Source organism: Pangasianodon hypophthalmus, chromosome 25, assembly GCF_027358585.1.
Source record: "Pangasianodon hypophthalmus isolate fPanHyp1 chromosome 25, fPanHyp1.pri, whole genome shotgun sequence".
NCBI lineage: Eukaryota > Metazoa > Chordata > Actinopteri > Siluriformes > Pangasiidae > Pangasianodon > Pangasianodon hypophthalmus.
Genome location: NC_069734.1, coordinates 7,088,708 through 7,114,087, shown reverse-complemented (window position 1 = coordinate 7,114,087; position 25,380 = coordinate 7,088,708). Strand labels below are relative to the sequence as shown.

Here is a 25,380-nt window from a genome sequence, read left to right as displayed (position 1 = left end):
CCACCCTGAGACACATTAAATATGTTTATTCTAGTGCTAATGTGTAAGCTGATACGGCGTTGCCGTTATTCCCGTGAGAAGTCTGTCACTCGGGCATCACGCGGGGGACACTGAAAGTGCAGGTACAATGGTTTTTAAAGGAGAGGTACTTTCAACAAATCTCAAATATAAGGGTTTTGTTTTGAGCTCCTAAAAACAATAGAGAGGCTCTTTTCCTCACTCGCCATTTTCCAGCCATGTTGAGAGTGAATCTGTAAAATGATACATTATGTAAGAAAACAGTTTGCTTCTCTAAATTAACCAGAGGACATATGACATGACCATATGAAATACTGAGCGATAAAGAGCACCAGGGAGAGATTATACACTAGGCTTGAGTGATTTAACAATTATATTAATAACTGTGCAAGTTTGCCATTTAGCTCTTAAATTTACTCTTATTAAGTGGTAAAAATGTAGGAGATTTTACTCCCAATTTAGGTTTATTTGCTTTGCATTTACTATTAAATAACTTGTTAAAATATCTTTTCAAACAGGTGTGTCACCTCACTATGGACCTATCAGTTGTATCCGTAATTGACCGTGGTTAAGCTAACTGCTCTTCACTAAACCACAATAAATCTAGCCACACGTAAAATTTAGGGGCTTTTAGACACTTACTGTTAGTGTTGAAAACAAAAAGCAAGAAGAAAAATGTAGACCTTGTGTGAAAGAAAAGAAAACTGGCCATACTCCAATTTTTTTTTTTTTTAATTCAGATGCGATTAGAAACCATTCAATCTGAATAAAGTGACATGCAAAATCCATAACAGACAAATAGGTCATAAGAACATTACTAACATTATGAATTTTGGGAATTACCTAAAATCTACCATCCAGCTGAGTTTTGCAACTGCCTCTGCCAGCGAGCAGTTCCTGACCTACTTCCCATTCATAACACTCCATCATGAGTGACTTCACCAGCTTTACAAAATTTTGATAGAGTGCACAAGGGCAGTAAGAACTTATTCCTGTTTTAAAGTGTAACAGGCATAACTGAATAAAAAAATAAAATAAAAACTTGTTCAATATTAGATTGATTCATAATTGGTTGTTCTGCAGAAACTTGCTCCCGCTGTGAGGTCCAAGTAATTTGCAAGCAAACCAAATGACACTCAGCATTGACTCTACATGACCTTTCACTGTTTGATCAAAGTGTAATACAAATACTTGTAGCACTTTATACAGCTTCTGGATATTGACATGTTACAACAAAAGTTAAAACTAATTTCTTTATACCATTTTAATTGTGTCATGTATCTGTATCATGAATATGAAGAGTCAATTTGTCTTGGTGACATTTTAAAGACTATTTGTAAAAAGTTGTCTTTAATTATAGCAGGGTTTTACATGGAAACAAAGACTGCGCTCAGAAAAAAATCATTCAGTTTGAACTATTTAGATCTTGACATTACTGGGAGTTCATGAGAATCACCCAGGAGCTTTCAGAAAGCAGTGCCCAAGGCCACGGCACTAAACAGAAAGAGCTCTGTGTTAAGATTCTCAGATCAGCAGCCAGCGCCACCGATACACACTCGAAAAAGGGCATTAAAGTGACATCTGTGAGAGACTGGTGCTGAACTTTATAGATTTTAGATCCGTCGTATAAAGTCGTATTCCAGAGTTAAAAAAAGTCAAACAAACAACAACAACAACAACAACAACAAAAAACCCACAACGACCCTCTCCAAACCAGAACATAACTAAGTTTTCTTTGCATCTTGACTCCGGTCCAACTTGAAAAGACACAGAGAGGGAGTAAAGACTCTAGTTAAACTGAGACGAAGCAGATTGAACGGCGCAATTTAACAAAGAAATACTCCAAACGAGCAGACTTCTCTCCTCCCTGCAGTAAAAACAGGAGATGAGCCAATCCACACATGAATCTGGAATGATTTTGATCTTACATGCTCTCCACTGGACTCCTGGAGCATCCTTGCTTTCTGCTAAGGTAAACGCAAAATGTCTTGAGTTCATTAATGTGAAAAAAAAAATCTATCAAATATATGTTTGACTCAGCTAACAGACAAGGATATGTATAGTTCACATCAATTAGTTCCTTATTTTTATTTTATTAGGGATGACAACAAAAATGGCATTTTCAGTTTTGCCCTAAAAACGATTATACAAAGTGCCAAATCTAACAATTTACAAATCATGTTAATGGTAATGAAAATTAGAAAGTGATTAAATATGCTGTTTTTCCCTCCTGCACATTTTCACACACTTGAATATGTGGAAGATTAACTGTGAAAATGTATTGTGGTTTTGTTAAATGTAAAATCAAGAGCAAGTACAAATCAGCATCACACAAGCCTACATCCGGAGCAGCACTAATCATCTGGTTACAGTCTCTTACTCTGCAATGCTGTACAATTAAGCCTTAATCAAGTTCCTTGTCTGAAGGCTTTCCTGACAATTCTTGTGTACTTAAATAGGGAACAAATAAACAAAGGCTTAGTATGCAAGTGTAATGGTGTAAGGAGTGTGTGTAGGCTGGTAAATATGACATCCAATACAATAGTGCCGAAGCAATGGGTGGCCTTCAGAGGTCTCCATACAGCAAGAGGGTCCTTGTTACACATTTAATTTGACAATAATAATAATAATAATAATAATAATAAAAAAAAATACACCAGTGATGTGAGAAGCAGCAATCAACCAAAAGAAAAAAAAAAACAACTGGTTCTGAGTTTCCAAAAAAACCTTCAACACAGCTCGCATATTGATTACAAGGATGCCATAAACCTGCGCTGTCTCCAGGTTTTATTGATCTCAGACGCCTGAAATCCATTAGCGCCCTTTACATTCATAGTGCTTTGTGTCCCCGCTAGGATACAGCGAGTTCTCCCTCATGTTTTCTTTAAACACCACTGTGTCGAGGCGAAAGAGCAGCGGCAGTGGATTAGCGGTGTTGGCTGAGGGCCGGGCGGCGCTGCTCTTTGGCTGGCTCGCCACTCATCGAGGGCATCCAAGTGCTCCGAATTACCAGAGCGGATTCTGCGCCCAACGGCTCCAGGAAGTGTCCAGCTAAGACCCGGGCGCAACCGACTTCCCGCATTTGACCATTATTAGTGCTTGCGGGAGGCCTTGGCTTGGAGATACGGCACTGGGAATTGCACACAACACCCTTTATATTGAGTCGAGAAGCTAAAAAAAAAAAATAGGGCAGAAATAGAAACAAACAAGAGCACTGAAGGACAGCACAGTGACGAATCCTCATGAACTGACTGTCGGTGGGTAAAGGTTCCACATCTGCACTTGACGGCTCTCCAAATAGCATCGTGCGTACAGTCTGTATATGTTCAGGCAGAATGTGTGTTTCTCATTCTTCTCATTCTTTGTTATTAGAGACTTGGATTATAATAAACACGTGGATAAGGATAATGATTATAGCGGTGCATGTGGTGCATGTGGCATTTCATTGCAATCAATGGCTGCAGGCCAGTTTAGTCTCCTTCCTGTCTCCTTGCTTCCTCTGTACGAGCCCAAGCTCTAGACAGATAAAATCAGAACCTAGAAATCCCCGAGCACCTTCATCCACAATGAGCACTGCGGAATATCTTTTAAATCAAATTGCTCTGTGGAGCTGCACAGCAGTAATAAAAGCTGATAAAGGAGAGTGATATTGCCGTATTACGGAAAGGTTTATCTTAGGAGAGTGCACTGTTTAATTACACCTTTAAAAAGGACAGCCCGGGATGAGAACAAGTCATTTCTACAGAGAACAAATGCATTAGATATGATTAAGGTTTACTAAAACTGGCTGGAGGGCGGCAGGATGGTGCGGTGGGTAACGCTGCCGCCTCCCCCGTTTCAATCCTGAACTCGGGCTACTGTCTGTGCAGAGTTCATGTTCTGTATGCGTTTCCTCTGGGTTTTCCAGTTTCCTCCCACTTCCCGAAAACATGCCAGTGGGTGGATTAGTTACACCAAATTGCCCCCGGGGTGAATGTACGCATGCGTGCTGTCTCCAAATTGGATAAAGCTCTTACTGAAGATAAACCTGGCCGGATTACTCACATTTTCTCCAAGGCAAACTTCTTCATGAAATTAGCCAGAACTAGTCTGCTATTCTAATTCATTCAGAAATCTTAAACCACAAAAATCCGCTGAAACAGTAAAAAGCTTCACTTCTTTCACAAGGAGCAATTAACCCCTAGGCTAAAGTTGCTAAGTCAAAAACTTCAGATTAGCCACAAATAACCTGCGAACAATCAGGAAGCTCGGATGGATTTTATACATGAGCAGTTTGTTCTGAGATATTTAGAGCTAATTAACCCTCAGGCACCTCTGTGGAGACTCTAAGAAGCAGGAAAAGAGGATTTTGTCATCAGCGGCTGAAGAGGAGCAGCCTGCACTGACCATCTGTTTCTGTCGCAAGACAGTAGAGCCAGAGGAGCAACAGACCGCATGATAAGCGCTTATTAAAACGGAACGATCGGTTAGGAAACTTCATGAGTATAAAATTAATACAGCTCAAAACGACTACAGTTATTGTAAAAGAGATGATTACGGCATAACCTGCAGAATGATTCCAGATTGCGTCTTCGATAAAAGCAGCCCGAATCTGAGTTTTATCCTGTGACACATTTTTGGATGCTGTTAACAAAACAAAACAAAACAAAAACCAATAAATCTGACACTCAATTCCAATTTGAGCCACTTTCCTCTCTTATTTAGCCCCACAGCATGATCTGCTCAATCTAGTATTTTTGGCTGCATTAAAAAAATAAAAATATAACAAAAAATAATAATAAAAACAAAATTTCACACTACATGCCTAAGTGTGCATAAAATGTGTGGATGTATGTATATTACGGCAGAAAAAACTATTATAATCACGCCCGGATCACGCCCTGGAATTTTCCAGGATTTAGCCAACATCCGGTGGGTTTTCCCAGACCACCAAATCAAAATTCAAATTCACCACACATACTTCCAGTTAGATTTGCATATTTCTTTGACACTGACTTGTTTTATGAATGTAATGTATAAATGGAATTAAAAAGCTTAATGACGTCTTTCGAGGAACGTGTGCGAGTGTGTGTGTGTTTGTGTGTGTGTGTGTGTGTGTGTGTGTGTGTGTGTGTGTGTGCGCTGATTTAGTCACAGTGCTAAACTGGAGGCTATAAGCGTCCTTTATTTGTTATTGACATAAGCATCATAGCTCCAGTGCAAAACTAAAAAGACAAACTGTGAACCCCAAACTTTGTCGGTGAGGGGAGGAAAACCTGTGCGAGTTATTTTTGGGTGAACTGCTCTTTTTATTAAGCACAGCGTGCTCTGCTACGTGATTAAGATTCCGACGTGTCCACTCAGAAGCACAGGAATGAGTCAGATGAAGCACAATACATTATGCATTCAGAGAAGCGCAGCTGTCAGCACGTCAGTTATTAAATCAGAGTGTGGGAACCAGTGGTTTACAGAAATTCAGCTAACACTTCATTACATAACTTCCTGTTTTTCCCCTGTTCTGGGGAAAAAAATCTGCCTTCGCTTTTGAAGTCGTCCTTCACAGCGCGTCCTGATGGTCTCTGAGGGGCACTTGATAAGTAAAAAAAAATTACAAATCTTACACAATGGAGGGATTCTCCGAACTCTGGTTCAGAAAATGGACACTGTGATTTAAAGCATCAGTTTGGAGAAGCAGTTTAAAAAAAATAATAATAATAAATAAATAAATAAATAAAAATTGTAAAATGATAGCTGAAGACATTTTTACAATATGTCTGGATTAGGATAGTTATGTCTATTTAAGTGCCAGCAAAAATCAATAGTTAAAAAGCTTTACATGTCTCCAAAAGTATAAATAATCGAACAAAGAAAATTAAATGACTCGTATAGAAGAAGACTGAGCATCCTGTCGGGTTCTTTTTGCTGTGAGTTGGTCAGTGTTCTACAATTTCTAGTCATATTTTACTCATATTTTCAACTAACTAACTAACTGGTTGGTGATATGGCTAAAATATTACATCACAATTTTTGAATTGTCAATCCACAATACATGCTGTGTATCATGATGCATAGATTTGCTCACAAACTGCCAGCAACACAATAGAGTTGCATTTAAATGAAAAAAAAAAGGAATAAAGTAATAAAATCTGTTCAGTGATACTTTATTTAATGTCTACAAAAATTAATTTTGTTTTATATTTATATTAAAATAAAATGGTTAGATTTATAATAACTAAATAAATAAACAAACAAATAAATAAAATAGGACATAGGAAAGAAGGAAAAAATAATATTTAAAAAATAAAAAAAATTAAGCATAAAAATAGTTACTTTTATAGATATACTTATATATACTTACTTATATATAGTTACTTAAATATAGAAATTTAAAAACGTAAGATTAAATACAACATTTTAACATCATATCAACTGCTTCCAATTGGATTATAATTATTATATTTTTATATTTATTATTAAAAATTAAATAAAAAAAATATTTCACAATATCACAGAAGAGTATCCTGACATAGTTTTGAATACAGTATAGATATTATATCATCACATCACCCAGCATTAAATTAGTCTGTATACACTTACAGACAACAAAAAGCACTTGGTCCTGTATGTACAGCGTGTTTTTTTTTTTTTACCCGATTAACTACTGGATGGTTGATTCTGATTATATAGATTTTGATCTGTTTGGAATAGATTTGTCAAATGTGTAAGTAAATGTAAAATTGTTCATTTAAAATAAAACCCATTATATTTAATTATATTGTTATTCCTTGTAATATGCAGTATCTGTTTAAAGAGTACACGGTCGTAGGGAATGTAGAAAAGCAGAGCTCATGTTACAGCCGTGAAGTAGATTATTTTCCTCTAACAATGTGTTTTATTCCTCTTACACCACAGCAATTTGCCAAACTGCAATCGTTATTAATTAAAGAATGACATTTTTTTCCATTTACACTTACATTTTATGCTGTGAGCCAAGTTCCTGTTCCTGTTATTCTGTATGTTACTGCAGCTACAACCAGTATTTCCTTTGCCTCGTTTTGAAGTTAATAATGTTACCGAAAACCTTCAAAGCCCTCTGTCCTGAAAACGTAAAGTTACAGCTTTACCTCTGGCAGTTACAAGGCGCTGATCATCGTAAAGGTTTCATCGCTAAACAATTTACCTTAACAACAATTCCACGTGTTTATACAGAGCGTCTGAAATGATAACATCAGACAGAGAGCATTAATATAAACCTCACTGCTGGAACGACTGTCAGAGCTGCTGTTATAGAAGATTAATCAATACCTTCTAACCTAGAAATACTTGCAAACTGTACACTGTAAGATATTCAGGGCTGAGAGGTGCATCACTGACAACACAGCCTCAGAAACTCCACATTATTTCTCTCTATGGATTACAGTTGCAGTAGGATTTCTGGCACTAAAGTCCTCCCTTCACTCCTGGATTCACCTGATCATCTGTTTCCAGCTCACTTTATGGTGCAAATGAGAACCTGGACTGTGTTTATAATCTACAATCATTACTGACATTAATGAAACTAATGAAACTAAATCAGGTCTTTAAATCCCTTTAAACCTAAATCAGTTGACATTTGGAGCATCAGTGTTTTTAAAGTGGATCTGGAAGGCAAGGACACGTCAATAATTCATTCCCTGAGATGACAGCCTGCCAAACTCTATGTGAAATGGTCTGATCGCTATGCAGAGCAGGTTACATTACAGCTGGAGAAAGGACGGCGCACAGAAAGGACGAGTTTCATTGCTGATTTGCCTCCGGCATTCTGGGTAACGGCTTTTCTTTTCTTTTTCCCCCCCCTCCGGTAAGGGCGAGGCATTTATATATTTGCCGCTTGTGTATTGTAAACCGGATCGACCTCTATTCCATCATTCAGGACAAATCATCTCATCATATAGTCTCGGAAATAAATTGTATCGAATTGTACTTTTTCTTGCACTGCCGCAGTACCATCAAGGATACACCTTCCGTATCCTTAGTATATATTTCCACATTAATATAGTATACCTTTATAAGTAATTTAAAGTACATAATTGACCAACACATCAACCTTCCCTAGTAAAAGATGCACACTACAGGTATAAAAGGCATCAGTGACAAGTACCTATCTTTATTTCTGAGAGTGTATTGTACTGATACACAATGTAAGCATTAAAATAAAAGAATTACTAGTAAACACCAAATATCGAATATGAATCTGAAAAGCTAATATCAGAACTCTTTTTTTTATTATTTATTTATTTTTTTTTTATCAAAGCATGACAAGTCGAAACAGCATCCTACATCAAGACAAGGTAAAGTCACCTCATGTAAGATCAGACTGTTACCTCAGCACTGACTTTTATACATAAAATCAATACATAAATACAGATTAAAATGCATTTCTTTCTTTTTTGCGTGTGCATCAGAGCACCTCTTTTCCTTTTCTTTTTCTTATCATGACAGAGTGATAGATACAGAGTGACATTTTCGGGGGTTTTAGGTAAGCTGGGGACTTTCGTGCACGGGTACAGCGTACATGCATGCTCATGGTCATGGACCTACTAATGATCAAAATGCAACTGGTGCTACCACGTACGATGTATTGTACTCTGTACTATATTGTATTACACTGTATGCATATAATACGCGTGGAATTTAAGTGTGATGACAATGTCATCTGTGATTTATACAGGGATCGCTCATCTCATCTCATCTCACCCCATCTCCCATATGAGAACCGATCATAATTGCAAGTACTTGCACTTTACTGTAATTACCTCCCATTACTATGATTATTTATATCACTGTTATTTGCACATTATTGCTGTTTGCACATCTGCATTTTATCCACTGTATGTATCTACTGTATCATATCGCATGCAGGCACGCATCGTGCTGTTTATCTCTACCTGTATTCTGTTCATCTCAACTTATTGTATCATAATTCTTATTGATTTCATTCAACTTATTTGCTATTTGCACTACTGGTTGGATGCGAACTGCATTTCATTGTCTCTGTACTCATACTCTGACAATAACAATAAAGCTGAACCTAATCTAAACTAATTACTACAGAAGTCTTCCAGTAACATTATCTAACAAACCTCTGCCCAGAAAGCTTGTCACAGAAAAAAAAAAGAAAAATAATTACTGGATCCTTTTTGATTGTGGTGCATATCCAAGCATGTGCAAAGAAGCTTTTTTTAAATATATACACAGATATTTATTGCACAATAACCACTACCTTTAACTCTCACCACTGGCTCATGCATGTTTTAAATCCTGTCTTAAAACCGTGATATTTTTAGTCCACCCTGAACATTTCAAATCGGATCACTCCTATTATTATTACTCGTATCTGATCTACAAGATCAGAAGGGAAATCTAGTGTGTGTGCTGGAAATGGTACAGCTGCATGTTCTGGGTTTGTCTGCTCTGTTGGTAGAGTTTGTAAGCAAACTGAGAAGTTTATCCCACGACACTAAGGGCAACTTCTCTGCCTCTTCATCCTCAGTGCACAAGGACAAGCTGATCAAAGTCCTGCACTGTGCTGTTTATTGAGAACAGAGCCTCCACTTTCCCTGCGTACTGCATGTGAACCTGCACACTGTAACTCGCGCTCTGAGCCCCAGCACAGCGCGAGACTCCAAAGCAACACACTGTCGACATGTTAGCATTCCACTTCCACACAAACCGCTCCAAAAGCTCTCCTCTCCGCCCTGCTTTCACTCACCTTCCCGCCTCAGCAGTGAGGCTCCTCAGCCCGTGTCACGTCCACACACACAGGAATGCGCCTCCTAAACCAGCAGGCAGGCTTCACTCAGACACAGAGAGACGCCGACGTCCGTTCTGCTTCAGCCAACAACACCGGAATGAACACACAGTTTACTGTAGCCTTGCAAAGAAGCGGAACACACTGACAAACACCGCGAGACACCACGAGACCAACCGGGAACTGGCCGGCCAATCAGAAGCTGAGATTTTTTTAACCAATTCAACTATGGACGGAGCTTGTTCCTGTGCTAGGATTGGACAGTTTTTCGTGATTGACACTGGAGACAGCCAATCAACTACCGCTACCGTATATTTACTAACAGAGTTGTGTAAAACTACAGAAATGTCGAGAATTGTACAATACAGATATATGTTAAAAAAAGAAAAAATGAAAAAGAATATATATATTCTTGTCTTGTCTTGTGTTAATTTAAACAATATTAGTCAATGACATTTCTTTCCATGACTAAAACTATTGCACCCAAATTCTTTGATCAAATGTAAAATCAATAGTTTAAAAAATGCCAGAAATGATTGACTGGACAGAAGGAAATGTTTTTTCAACCATGTTGATAATTATCATGGATGTTTTTTGAGATGTGACCTCACAGACATTGGACTGTACTGTGTACTGTATACTACAGTGCTGTTGAATTCTCATCAGAAGGTGTTGATAAGTTTTCTAAAGCAGCAGTGTCATTTTAATCCATCATCGTTTCTATAGTAATAACTAATAAGCTGCGAAATTTATAGAGCTAATAAGTTGTTTTGTAAGTTGTGAAATGGGGTCTCCATGGATCGAACTTGTTTGTCCAGCACATCCCACAGAAGCTCGATCGGATTGATATCTGGGGAATTTGGAGGCCAAGTCAACAGCTTGAACTCTTTGTCATGTTCCTCAAACCATTCCTGAACAATTTCTGCAGTGTGGCAGGGCACATTATCATGCTGAAAGAGGCCACTGCCATTAAGGAATAACGTTACCATGAAGGGGAGTATTTGGTCTGCAACAATGTTTAGGTAGGTGGTACGTGTCAAAGTAACATCCACATGAATGCCAGGACCCAAGGTTGGACGGCAGGGTGTGTGTGCGTCGCTTACCTGGGGAAGAGATGGCACCAGGATGCACTATGAGAAGAAGGCAAGCCGCGGAGGCAGTGTGATGGTCTGGGCAATGTTCTGCTGGGAAACCTTGGGTCCTGGCATTCATGTGGATGTTACTTTGACATGTACCACCTACCTAAAGGTTCATTGTGAATCTTGCCTCCAACCTCTTATAACGATGACACACCGTTGTAGGCAAGATTCACAATGAAGCTTAAACATGAAAAAAAGCTGGATTTCAGTTCTTATTCCAGCATAATTGCAAGAAATGCAAACATTTGCATTTGTTTTTAATACACAAAAGAAAAAAAAACACAATCTTCTTTCCCTTTTCTTTGTTGTGGGGTATCCTCTAGCAAGCAACCAAAAAGAGTGAAGTCATATTTACTAGTTCACCATCTGGTATGTGCAATCTTGTAAAAGACCCAAACATGACATTATAGCTAACTATAAGCAAAATATATGATTTTTTCACATAAGACTAAAAACTAAAACTAAATCCCAAGTAATACTGGCATTTCCACAGTGTTTGTCTTTTTAAGCGTCTTTTAGTTTTAATAAAAGTGATGCTGTGCTGAAGGACTCACCGCCTCATTGCATAAAGATAAGTTGATGTTTACTTGACTTTCACAGTAAATTTCACAAATATCCCCCCAAAACACACACACACACACAACACATTGCAGTATGAGTTTGGCTGAGTGTGATAGCAGTGATGATTTTGCAAAGATTTCACACACAGCAAAATCAAGAGTCAGGGTTATGCAGGAATTTGTCTATGCGAAAACAAACCTGAAGTGATGACGCCCTTCCAAAAAATTATCAATTCTCAAGTATTCAGGTATGACAAATGTGTCTAAAAGTTAGAACCAATGAATGACTTAACATCTTGGGAAATTGTGTCAGATAGCAAAGAAATGCTTAATGGCAAAATGCCAGACTGAACTGGATAATATTACAGTAAACAGTGTAGTGTAACAGCTGATATGGTGGTCACATACCATGTGTTAGACTATGCTCATTTTTAAGCAATGTGGAGGAAGACGGAGGAGAGGTTCCTTGAGCTGATAGAAAGAGAAGGAGAAAGAGAAGGCAACAGCAGCTTATTCATTCCTTTCCATCAGATCTACTTTAACCCATACACTATAAAAACTGTGAAGGTCTCTAATAATTCTATATATAATAATAATAATAATAATAATTCTGGCAAGGCATTTCCTTTTCTGTCAAGGCATTTTGATTTTCATCATCCACAAATCTTTTCACTTCTATCTGAAGACAGAAACGAACGTAATGACATCAGGGAGCTACATGTTAACTGTTCTGTTTTGCGGCTAACCATCCAAGTTTACAACTGGCTCAAATTTCCTAATAACAAACTCTTTATAACAGTTCAGAATATCTCTAACCTTGAGGGGAAAATACCAGCAAGTGTAGAACTAATAAAACAAAATGTTACTCATCATAAAATTGCCAAATAAATGTACGTAATCAAACTGTGAAGCTACTTCTGAAATGAATTAAATGAAAAGAAACAGCATTTGCACACAGCCAGCAGCTCTTTTAAGGCCTAGAAGATGGCAAATGAATGCCAGGAAGTAAAAACAGTGAAATTGAGTTAACGCCACAAGTACTAATTAAGCCGAGGAAAGAGCTGAACCCTCAAAGGATAGGCAAGTTTTTTTTTTGGTCATGCTTTTTTCATTTTCTGTGGCTGGTCAAAGCATATGAAAATAATCACGCTGACCTTTCTGAATGAAGAGTTACTGTAGTATTTACCAGGCACAGTAATATCCATGCTATTTTCACGCTATTAAATTTAAAGTTAGTTATGGATACAGTAAACCCTGTATAACTGGAACCCTTCATAAAATGACTATGAAAATATAAAAATGAAAAGAATTCAGGCTCAAGTAATATTGTGAGCTTAAACATATAGGTATATGATTATATGATTTTTTTTTGTTTGTTTTTTTTTAGAAAAAAATACTGGTTTCACAGTTATCTGTACCTCCACAATTGGTGTTTGCTCAAGACTCTCCTAGAAAGAAAAATAACAGAGCATCTTTGTGTCTAATAAGAATGGAGACACTTGTAGAGGATCCTGGACTCTCCTCCACGCAGAATATTTCAAGATCCTAGTCTTAAAGGATTCCTCTTCTCTTCAGGCAAAGGCAAACCAGAGCTTGGGGTAAAATATCCCTAAAATGATCCACTAACATACAGTATTTTACACTGGTACTTTGATGTAAGTTTGATGTCAGTTTGGCCACTTTATTAGGAACACCTCAACAATTTTTCTGATCACATGTACGCTGTGCAATGACATAAATTCAAGTCGAGTCAAGTGGGTTTTTATTGTTATTCCTCTATATAGCTTCTATACATTGGAACAGAATGTCTTTTGTCCAGGACCATGGACAAAACAGTACACAAGACTACATAAAGTGCAAATACACAGCAGTGTGAGAGGAATGCAAGACAATAAATACACAGAACAATAAATCATGCAGGTCAGGAGCTTCTGTTAACGTTCACATCAAACATACGGACAACATTTTTTCAGGAACAGTATATGACATGATGTGATTGTGCCACATGGGCGGAGTTTAATTCTTCTTCAAGTTTGCTAAATTTCAGGTAATACGGTGGTTTTCATTTCTGTTTTCTGTTAAGTTTGATATTTTATTACTGCAGTTTATGAAAAGAAATGTTATACATACAGTATATATAAAGCTGAACAATGACCAAAATTGGCATTTCTACCTGCAGTGTCTGGCCTTAAATATTGCCTATAATCATATTTCATATTTTTCATTTTTGTGAGTAAATACTGTGACGTAAATTTAACCAATTTCTGTTAGAAGAAAGGTAAGTAGTTCCTCTAACTGTTGAATATTTAACTCAATGTAAGTAACCGTAAGTTTGACCTATTCTTGAAGGGCGCCAATATTTTTGGTGGAGTGTATTACAACTAAAATTCCTCTAGCTTACTCAGGGGCGTCTGCTCTCTGAGATTTTGACACCAGCCATGCATTATAGCCGTGCACTGTCTCATTAGCACATGTCTCTATGATAAAGATAACAACGACCACCCTGCGACCCTCATCGGTTTTACAGCAACATCATGTCAGCCTGCTCCAATTGAAAAATGGCTGTGATTACGCGTCCACTCTTTCTTTTTTCTTTGCCAATACCTGTTTTTATTTTAAATTGTCTGGCTTGTGTAGGAAGAAAAAAGAGACAAAGCAGGAAAAAAAAAAACATGCTGTGAGAAAGAAGAGAATCTAATCCTGTGTCCTGGCAGTCGTCTTCCAGAGACATCGCTAGAAAACAAGGTGTCCTCATTAGGCAAGGGAGTCTTTTTATCACTGTCCAGCTTCTGCTGCCTGACAGCACACTTCATCTCAAGCAGTCAGGATATATTCCATGTGGCATCACTGCTAAAAATACACCTGCATCTACACACAAAAGAAAAAAATACATATGATTTGCAGCTTATAGGGTGTTAACTGTGCAATACAGTCTAGTTCAATGGCGAATTCTTACTGGTTGCTAAAGTTTTTGTATTTTCTTTGCATTATTTCCTGTCAGACATGTCTCATAGTCTTCTTCTGGCACCCCTTACCATAATTAGAATTGTTTTGTAAGAGTCTACATCAACCGTACTGACGAAACACAGTGCAGAGGAGTGCCTTGCTAAAAATCTGACTGAATATGGAAAATAGTCTATTCAGTGCTAATCCCTAAAGACGTCTCAGCCTGCAGTCTCTCTCCTCTCTTCCACTGCAGCGGAATTACAAGAAAGAAGAGTTTGGAAACACTCAGTGTGAGATGGCTGATGCTATCTCTCTCACAGTCTGTGTGTGCGTGTGTGTGTGTGTGTGTGTGTGTGTGTGTGTGTGTGTCTGGGTCTCCTGCTTCTCCTGCGCTTTGTAGTTTGACTGATTCAAGGGAGACTGACTGAGAGAGATAACATGCCCAGTCCATTTCTTCCTGCCTATTTGTATGCTGCTGCGGTTTCTCAATCTCTCTCTGCTGAGATGGAGCCGGACGCCTCTTTAATGCACCACTGTCCATATCTGATATCCAACTCTGCGCAAGAAAAAGGAGATGGAGTCAAAAAAGAGCAAAGGTGGTCTCACCCTGGATAGAGATATTTAAGCGTAAACATCTGTGTAACACTGATAACTTCTGACATTTTGATGTCACAAAATGTAATTGTGGAGCCTACTGAAACAGTATAGGGAGTGTGGATATGAGAAAGTGCGCTAGTTTTTGCAAGGATTTATGCCATGTTTTTTGTCCTCCTACACTCAGCAGAACGATAAAAATCTGTTAAATCAATAACGAAGAGTCTACGTAACAATTTCGAGCCCAGTGCTGAGAGCATTTAAAATGAAAACTGCTGATTATTATACTTGTGTATGTCGATTTTTACGTGTTTTCTTTTCTGTTTTCTTTTCCTACTTAATTATTATCACATTATATGGCAGTGACACAAGAGCTAGCATTGCTGCCTCACAGCTATGAGTCTTGAGTTCGATCCCGAGGTCAAGTTACTGTCTGTGCTGAGTTTCAATTCAATTTGAAATGTATAGCACCTTTCACAATAGACGTAGTCACTAAGCAGCTTTACAGAAATCCGGATGTAGATTTATATTCCTAAAAAGCAAACTAGAGGCAAGAGTGGCAAGGAAAAACTCCCTGAGACTTCATGAGGAGGACACTTTGAGAGGAACCTGGCTCAAAATGAGCCCATCTTCTTCTGGGTGACAGTGTGAGTATAAGTCATTACAATATACAGGTGTAGAAGAGTAAAGACAAACAGTAAGAAGTGTGTTGTGATGAGAGATGTTGTGAATAAGAGTCCTGGGATGAGCACAGGAAAGTCTTTATAATTACAGCAGCAGTTCTTTATAGTTTCGCATGTTCTTCTTGTGTGTGTGTTGAAAAAATGTAGCTAAAAGTAATCATTAATTTTATATAATCTTATGTAATCCTATTTCATGCGTTTCGGGATGTTTATTTAGAATATTTAGAAGCTCTTTACCATTGATGGCTTTTTCTGGTGCACCCTCAGGAAGTGTAGCTGTCTGCTTGGGACTGCAGAACTGCAGAGAGCACAGGAGGAGACCCACGGCTGATTGATTTCTGAGTTACAGTGTGTGTTTGCTGCAACCCTTTTGTTGTCTTTCATTCTCTCTGACCACTGAGCTTATAAAAGATTCATGTGCGCTCCTTACAGTGGTTGTTAATGCATCCTAAACACAGCCTCACTGAACCGGGCAGAACCCTCGTTCCATTTCTACATATTTACTAGCCCTGGCTTTCACTTCTGCCCCCTCTCTCAGATTTACACTCATTCTGCATGATGATTCTAATCAGATGTGAAGCTAGAGGACAGAACATAGCGAGATGATGCAATTAATGTTAGGGTGCTTTATAGAAACAGGTGTGAAGACGAGGAAATGTGCGCATGCGTTTCACTCGTTTACAAAATAATCTGAAAGGAAATCTATATTATGTTACAAAATGTATAAATGATTTAAAAGACACAAATGCACACTAAAGTGTATTGGGATTTTTTAGAGCTAGCATGTGTGTGGTTTTATTGCTGAAAGTGAGAATATGTTTGCATCCGCTAGATGTTGAGCAGTCCTGCACTGGGCGCCTGGCTGACATGTTGACTCGGGGCTGCAGAGAGAAAAAGAGACTAGGAGAGAGAGGAGACAACAACAGCAGGACCAGCGGGAGTAAATTGCACCAGAGAAATATCTACTAAAAAGCTCTTGCTCTCTCTCTCTGAGGACTTTCTCCTTTACGCTACTTGTAGCAAATAGAGCTAAGGGGGGAGAAAAATGCCTTGTGCATCTAAGGCATGCAAATGCAGTCCTTCCTTTTCCCCTGAGACAGAGGTGAGAGGCATAAGGTGTGTCACCAGGATCTTGGCTGGGAGGTACAAACATCTGTGTGTCAGCAAGGACACGAAAAATGGCCTTGTTATCCAATGAGTACAAGTAATAGTGCACTTGTTAAGATTTGCACTGACTGTCCTGTTATTAATGCAAGTTTATTAGTGAAAAGCCAGTGAGCTTGTTGCGTTTAGTAAAAATACATGCAAACACTGCAAATGTTCTTTCACGGGAAAATTCATGAGATCTTTCTTGTACTACACTATGACTTAACTACAGTACTTTTATAATAACTTCAATAGACAAACTCTATAGTTTATATGCAAACGTACTGTATAACTATAATAAGCTAACTATAATTAGTATGGTTAAATCATAATATTACTACAATAAAAATGTCTCTAAAACTTCTAGAACCTATAAGGGTCCATCTAGGGGAACTTCATCTAGGGGAATTTCATATTTCAGATAAATAGCTTAAAATATTAACTAAACCTCTATAGTGCTATTCAGCCCACTATACCTTGAAATATCCATCCATTTTCCATACCGCTTATCCTACACAGGGTGCAGGGGAGCCTGGAGCCTATCCCAGGGAGTGTGGGGCACAAGGCGGGGGAAACCCTGGACAGGAAGCCAACCTACAATCACACACACACATTCACACACTATGGACAATTTGGAAATGTCAATCATACAACGCAGGTCTCTGGAATGGGGGGTCGGGACCAAAGTATGCTGACCACTATGCCACTGTGCCCCTCTACAACAGCTCATGCTGCAAACATCTTATTCCATGACTCATCCATTATAGGTTATAAAAAACATACATTTTTGTATTTTCCACAACATTCACTCAACCCTATCAGGTATTACCAATTCGGAATATGTTACAAGGAAGTTTCATCATCCGAATCCGAAAGATCGTGGGAAGAAGAAAACTAAGCTCTCTAGTTCTTTTTTTTCTTTATTTTCTTTATTTTCAATGATCTTATATTGTTTTTTTTCTGTTGTATTCAGGACTAAGACACATTAAGTCTGTCACTTTTGTTCTCATTGTTGATTTGATCAGTTTCTTATTGCATAATAGTTAATTTTAGCATGTATTGTGTAATGTGAACGGAAATGATATTTTTAAAAAACTTTTGTAAATAAACACATTTTTAGACACATACTTTTAGAATTCAGATTTATTTATTAAAATATATATTTGGCAACAGTATAACTCCAGCAGCACTTTTTTACAGGAATATACTGCTGCCAATATGTATTCGTTTAAAAGTAGAGTTTCATACTTTCCACCAGTACAATATGCCATTACTACAGTATATATACAAACAAAGGCTGTAAATATTAATTACAGTAACTACCTGATAACTCTACTGCCAAGATGCTACAAAGTAAATTTACAGTATCTTATGATAACTCTAACTCTAATGTGATTGATCGTAACATTACTGTGGTTTAACTGTGGTACTATGTATAAATGTAATATTGTAAAAAAAAATAAATAAATAAAAAATGTATCCATCATACATTCATTCATTTTTAGTAATTATTTATTTTGGTCAGGACCGTGGTGGATCTCAGGAACATTGGGCACAAAGCATGGATACATACACAGCCCGGATGGGACACCAGTCCATCACATAGTGTCACAGTCACCCACACACATATACACACTTAATTTTACCTAAGGGTAATTTAGAGTGTCCAGTCCACCTACTGGCAAGTTTTTGAGAGGTTAGAGGAAACCGGAGAGCCACAGAAAGACCACAAAGCCATGTGGGGAACATTTGATGCCATGATAAGTACAGTTTTTTCACTAAGTGTTACTTAAAGCAGTGGTTTTCAGAATTAGGTCTGTGAAGCATAGGCAGGGTGTCTGTGATTTTTTATTTATTTTTTTAATCACAACCCCTATTATCAAATTTATTACATTTATTCCTGAGTTCTTAAAGTCATTAGCCAATTTGATTGGTCACTTGAATCGAATCCAAACTTCAATAACTCAAAACATGTAGGCTTATAAATAATGTCAAGTTGAACACTAATGAATTCTGTTGTTGGAAAGTTAGGCAATAAAAAGCTCTAGAGTTCCTATAAATAGACAGAATATTATTGTACACATAAGGTCTGTAACAACACAACCCCATAAATCTGTACTGGCACTGGATGTTTGATAGGATGCTACGAACAGGGTCTACAGTCACAAGCCTGTGAGTTTAATGCTTACAAGACATTTGATATATTTTCCTGACATTCAAACCCAAATGAAGACAGCTGAAGAGGTATGAAGAGGACAAGCTAAATGTATCAGAAAACATATTTCATTCATCAGCAAAGGCAACATGCCCTTTTCCCCTTTTATTCTTACTGTTTTAATAAATGGAACACAGGTCACTTTGGTTGCCTGATTTTAGAGTATCATCCACGCTGTGTGGCATCGTCTTTAGAGAAATAGGGTAACAGTTCTCAATGGAGAATAGGCCTACATTCTCAGCCTTGACAATCTGTAACGCTGTCATGTAGAAGAAAAGACCTGCTATATATCTATGTCTAAAAATAGAACTCATGCAAGTAAATCTTTTCCCTGAATACATAAAAAGAGTGACAGTGCAAATTAAGGCAGCAAAGCAAAGCCAGGATCATATACATATTTACTTTATATCTCAGATCTATGCATACTCTGCTGGAACGAGCAAGTGGTGTTCACATTAACATAACACCTGGAATGATACATGATGCACTTGCACTTAGAGACATATATCACGCCGGTTATGAATCCGGCTGCTTGTAAAAGTGAATCACACCATCATGATAGCACTTAATAGTAAAGCTGGAAGAGAGTGGAGCCGAGCCAGACCCGGCAGTAAAGCTGTGAGGGAAGGAGCGCAAACGCTTCATGACTCATCACACGGGGATCTTTTCTGCCCTCATGTAGGGGAACAAGCTGATTTATTACCTTATGGAGTAGTCTGGAGTCTTGGCAGGAGATGGAGAGAAAGCAAGAAGTTCTTCAGATGAAATCAGCTCTTTTTCTCCCCTTTTCTATCCACTTGACATTAATGTAGTCGGTCTTTAACATGCTTCCTCTTTAAATGACTGGCAGAGAAAATTTCTGAACTGAACAAGTGTCCATTAAATAAATAAAACCAGCCTGTTTATCAATGTAGATTGCACCTGCGTGGGTGAATTACTGGAAATGCAATGAAAATAGCCATAAATGCTTTTTTTCCCTGGCATATTTCCAGAGAGAATGAGACTCCTGCTTTACAGAGAGCCTGCTCAGTTTCCCACTGGCTCCAGCATGCCACATCAGACAGTAAATATGTAATTATGAATCCTCTGCTGTGTTGCAATGTGATTAGCTGCAGACTGGGAGAAACAAAGAACAAAAGCAATGGGATGGAAAAGTAGAGCCCACTGAGGTGAGAAAACAAACGGAGCAGCCACCGAGGCCATAAACCATTGATACGGCAGCCCCATCACCAAGCAACTCAATAATTTATCAGTGATTGCTGACAAAACTGGACTGGATGAAGCACTCAGTCGGTCAGGAAGGAGGTTTTTAAAGTAAACTCGAAATAGCTGCTTTTTGTTGGAGGTGAATTTCTAAGTGGCAGAGCAGCAGAAGCTGCATATCAATGCCTCTGTTGCGTGAAGGAAGCTGTGATTGCACTGTGATTGCATTGTCAGAGCCGGTTGTTTGGAGCTGCAGTGGTGTCACTCTTGCTACAGAGCGTAATCTCGCCTACATACAGTACATTTATACCTGTGCTTATCCCAGGACTCATAATCACAATATCATCACAATAAACATCCATTTAAAATACTAAAATATTAGCCTTCACTGTTCTACACCTGTATACTGTAATTATTTATAATCCCACTATCCGGTGTCACTCAGAACAGGTTCTCTTTCGAGTCTGGGTCCTCTCAAGGTTTCTTCCTCACATCAACTCAGGGAGTTTTACCTTGCCATTGTTACCTCTGGTTTGTTCATTAGGGATCTCCATCCAGATTTCTGAAAAGCTGCGTTGGGTCAATACCTTGTTTAAAAAACACTACGCAAATAAAATTGAATTGAAGCTCAACACAGACAGTAACCTGAGCTCAGGATCGAACCTGCCACCTTGGAGCTGTGACACGGAAACGCTGCCTGCTGTGTCACTGGGCCAACGTAAAATAGATCACAATTAAATGAAATAAGAACACGTATGTACAAAAATCTCAAAGCTTTCTAGATAGAATTGAACATACCAGGTGTTCTTATATTATCTTATATTAAAGGTGCAATAGTTGTTTTTTTTTTCATTCCTTACTTGTACAAATAACCAGGAACATATGTAAAACGTGATTTAAAAAAAAATGGACTATGCCATGGCCTTTAGCAAGAGTGTATTAAGTCACTGAGAAAACCTGTTTGGAAAATGGACTTCTGGTCCGGAATGCTTGTTTGTGTTTGGATGTGCCTCCTGTCAGTCATTTTATAGACACTTCAGGGGCCACTGTAGATTCTGGAGGTGGAGTTTCGTGAAGATGTCAAACCCATCTAACCATTAGAGACCTAGGCTGTGTTCCTATTCGCCTAACTTATACTATGCACTAAAAATATGCACTAAAAGCATGTGTAGCAAAAGAGTACACACTCCAAACAAACTTCTCATTACTTTTTAGCTTTTCTTCATTCATATAATTTAGGTTTGTGCTTAACATTTAAGTTCTTACACTTAAATATTGAAGACACATCACCAATGTTACATCCGCCATGTTTGCAGGTTGTATTCGATGAAGCAAACCATCACAAAACTCCTCCTCCCTCGCGCAAGGAGTTGTGAGCAATATTGTCTGAAAAACTGTCCACGGATTCACTCTTCGAAAATCTCCTGGTAATAGTACACCATCCAAGCACCTTTTGGATACTCATTTCAGCATAGTACTATTTGAGACACACTAATTCTAATCTCATATACTATTTAGGATGGATAGTATGCGAATTGGGACGCAGCACTAATCCTGAAAAAAAAAAAAGGCTGATCTTATCTAATGCATCTTTAATTGTAAAGCACAGTTTTAGGCTGCTTTTAAACATATACGTATTTCTTATATTTCTTGCATTTTTGCCCGTTTTTGTGGTCAGCGTGTATGTGTTTGTATTTTCCCAGTATCACTAGGTGGTACTTGTCACTTTCTTAATTGAAATCCTATCACAAAAATATACAATATTAAAAAAAACTTTTAAAAAAAGTAAAAACAAATAAATGAATAAGTCCACTACTTAAGACCTCTTCAACATAGTCTAATTTTTCTTGAATATTTAATTTTATTCAGCTGCATTTCATGTTTTTTTCCACCTGTTCCCAATATTACTTTAAATCCTGTTAGTATTCTGCACTACTCTGGCCCATTCCACAGTGTTCTGTTCTGCTCTGTTAGACATTTGCTTCCTAACACAGTGGAATAAGCACATAATGTAACAGTGTCCTAAACACACATGTACACAGGGACATACTTGCAAAACACACACTGACTTGGACTCTTATGGAGACGTACGTATAGAAGCATATGCAACACTACCGGAATGATGCGTTCCTATCGATCAGTGGCATGCCAAGGTTGCACGCTTGGTCAAGTGGCTGCGAGGACCCACTGCTGGAGATAATCCAAGGTAATGGACAGAGTCTTCAATGGAGGGCATCGGAATGACAATGTGTTTCCTGGGAGCTGCTGTGGCATACAAATTGAGGATACACAAGCAATGACTTTTTAATACTGACAACAGTGAATCAAGTGAGAATTCACAGCATGACATTGTACAACCACCCACACTGTCTTTGTATTTCCATGAAAATAGAAACTCTGTGCTTTGCATTTCTAGTTCTTTTATTCTGTATTTTTTCCTCTTTGTATTGTCTTCCCTTGTGTGTTTATAGTTTATGCAAATAAGTGTACCATTTGAAATCGGAAACCCTCTAGTTACTTGTGAGAGCCAGCATTAGTTTTCCAGGTTATTATTTATTAATCCTTAGATATTCTCTTCAGAACTTGGTATTATTTCTCTTTTAGCTCTTTTAGCTGTCCTTTTTTGGCTCTGGAGTCACTGAGACTGCTTTTTGGGTAATACTTTTATGTTAAGCTTCTTGTAAATAGCATTATTTACAGTATTAGCTTTAGAATGTTAATGTTAACATAGTAATTATTGCTTGTATTATTTTTTTAAAGAATAGGTTAAATAATATGCAAATAACATGCATTAACCAAAATGTATTCCATTAATAAATAAAATAAATCCTCATTGACTAATAAAAATAAATACACTAAATAATGTAGTTGTGGTTATGTAGTGTGTTAATTGCCAAAATTCATATGTGAAGCTAAATAGTGGGTACCAATATTTACAACCAGAGACCTGAGCTCAGTTAACTGCTAGTATTTATTAACATGCTGTAACAATTTTTTTTTTGGTAATTTCTGTGGGCTTATTTTTAGTTATGGATGGAATAAACATGAATTATCGCATGTGTTCTTGTATTATATTGTCAATTAATTTTCCTAATTAGAGTTTTATCATCATCATCATCATCTGTAGTTTCTGTCATGAATTTATTATTGATTGCAAAAGAAAGAACGATTTTATTCTGCTTAGTTTGAGTTGAGTTTTGAGTGCGATACTTGGTAGACGTGACATCAGGTCAGAATCAACCATCTGTTTACGTCAGGTCCCTGCTTCTACCAGCTTTTTTTTTTTTTTTTAGCTTTTTATGTAGACTATTGCTGTCTAGTTTATGTATGATAATGGCAGGTAGTTTGTTTTCTCATTTTTCTGAAAGCTGGCAAGAGGTGTAAGAATTAGCAGACTGGATGCATTACAATTATAATCACACTCCTGCACTTAGCAGAAGTAGACAGGCTGCCTTTTTTTGTATAATTACCATCTCAGATTTAAATACTCAGGGGTAAATAGGAAAGCCAAGACTCTATGACATTTGTTGCATTGTATTAAAATCTTACAGTGCTCTAAACAGCGTAACACACAGCTTTAAATGATTAATACGCTCGTAGTCTCTGTGTGATAGCATTTCCACTCTGGACAGTAAAGCAAGTTTTATGACATTTTAAACCTGAAGTGTATAAAACCACAATAACCACATTATTTTCACCACTTTCTGCAAATACAATGCACTTTTTAAGCCTTCAAGTGATACATGCACTAACATATTTCGATGCTATGTTACCATCACTTATAGTTCATTAATTCTTAAGTCAATAAACAACGCAGTCAATATTGTTAATTAATGAAACCCTAATGTAGTGTTACTTCTTTTTGTAAGTTGCTCTGGACGAGTTCATCTGCCAAACACTAAATGTAAATGTATCTATAATACACTGAACAGAAATACAACAGAGGTGGAGAAAGCTCACTTGATGAACTTGTTGAGGCAGACAGGGCAAGTCTTCACTAATGTTTGATTACAGATGGTGGGGCTGAGTTGCACCATTAGTCATATAGAACACGACCTTGCAGCCACTATCATCCCTCCTACATGTCTTTTTCATCCCCATCTTTCTCTCACTGACTGTTTATTTCCTCCTCTTGTGTGTCCCACTTTGGCCATCTGGCTCCTCACCATGTGGCGCTATAAAGGATGAGGCCAAGGACCACAGCAACCGAGATCAGCACACTGCTTATGAATTAAAAAGCTGGAGGAGTGTGGTGTAATTGGCAGAAGAGGAATAGTGCCCATTTACAGGCTGTCAGTTCGGATGCCCTAAAACTGAGTAATAAACACAGTCGAAAGAATTAGGCTGGAACAGAGAACTCATTAAATATTAAAAATATACTGTACATCAGCATATACAGTATTTTGTAACGTAATCAACACTTCACTAAAACAACGGTTAATAAATAAAGTAAACTTTGACCCCTTAAGCTTATTATACAGCAATTCATTAGTTATTCATGACTATGAATTATTTAGTAACTACAGTGTAACTATAGGTTAAGACAAGAGTGAGGATTGTAAGTTGTTAGGTTAAGGGGTTAATTCTTGCTATGGGTTAACTGCATTACAGCTGAGTTGTTTTTTCCCCAACTAATCTCTATCTAACATATCTGCAGCATATGTGTGATTACCACAGACAAAAATTTCCTGTTCTGAGAAAATAACAGAAAGCCTGTTGACGTCAAACTCTCTTATAATAAAAGTCTAAGGGCAGTTATTAAACTCTATAGGCAGATGTTTAAAATACTTAACTATATAATGCAAATCCAAAATTACATCTGTTAAACTCTAACACTAAACGACTTAGGAAGTGAGGAACTGTTCTTACGTAGTTTTAGGCAACTTTCCAACACTGTAGAAATACAGTAACTCTGGTTATTTAACTGGATACCCTGATTGCTAATGTGAAGGTTTTGTGAAATCCACTATGATCCTGCTGCTGTAATCATAAACACTGTCCTGTGTTTGTCCCAGGATTCTATATTCACTATAGGCCATATTCAGTTTTGGTCCAAATGTTAGGTCAATATTTACGCAGGGAAAGTTACACATATTTGAGTTGGGTT

The 25,380-nt window shown here is 37.7% G+C and overlaps 1 protein-coding gene across 1 annotated transcript in view; it reads right to left on the bottom strand.

Moving 5' to 3' along the window:
- The window catches only part of glceb (glucuronic acid epimerase b), a 66,291-nt gene extending 56,349 nt beyond the window's left edge, over positions 1-9,942 (bottom strand). The window contains exon 1 of the mRNA XM_026937441.3: positions 9,749-9,942. The gene's annotated coding sequence lies outside the window, so the exon portion shown is untranslated. The remainder of the gene's footprint in view (positions 1-9,748) is intronic.
- Positions 9,943-25,380: the final 15,438 nt, after the last annotated feature.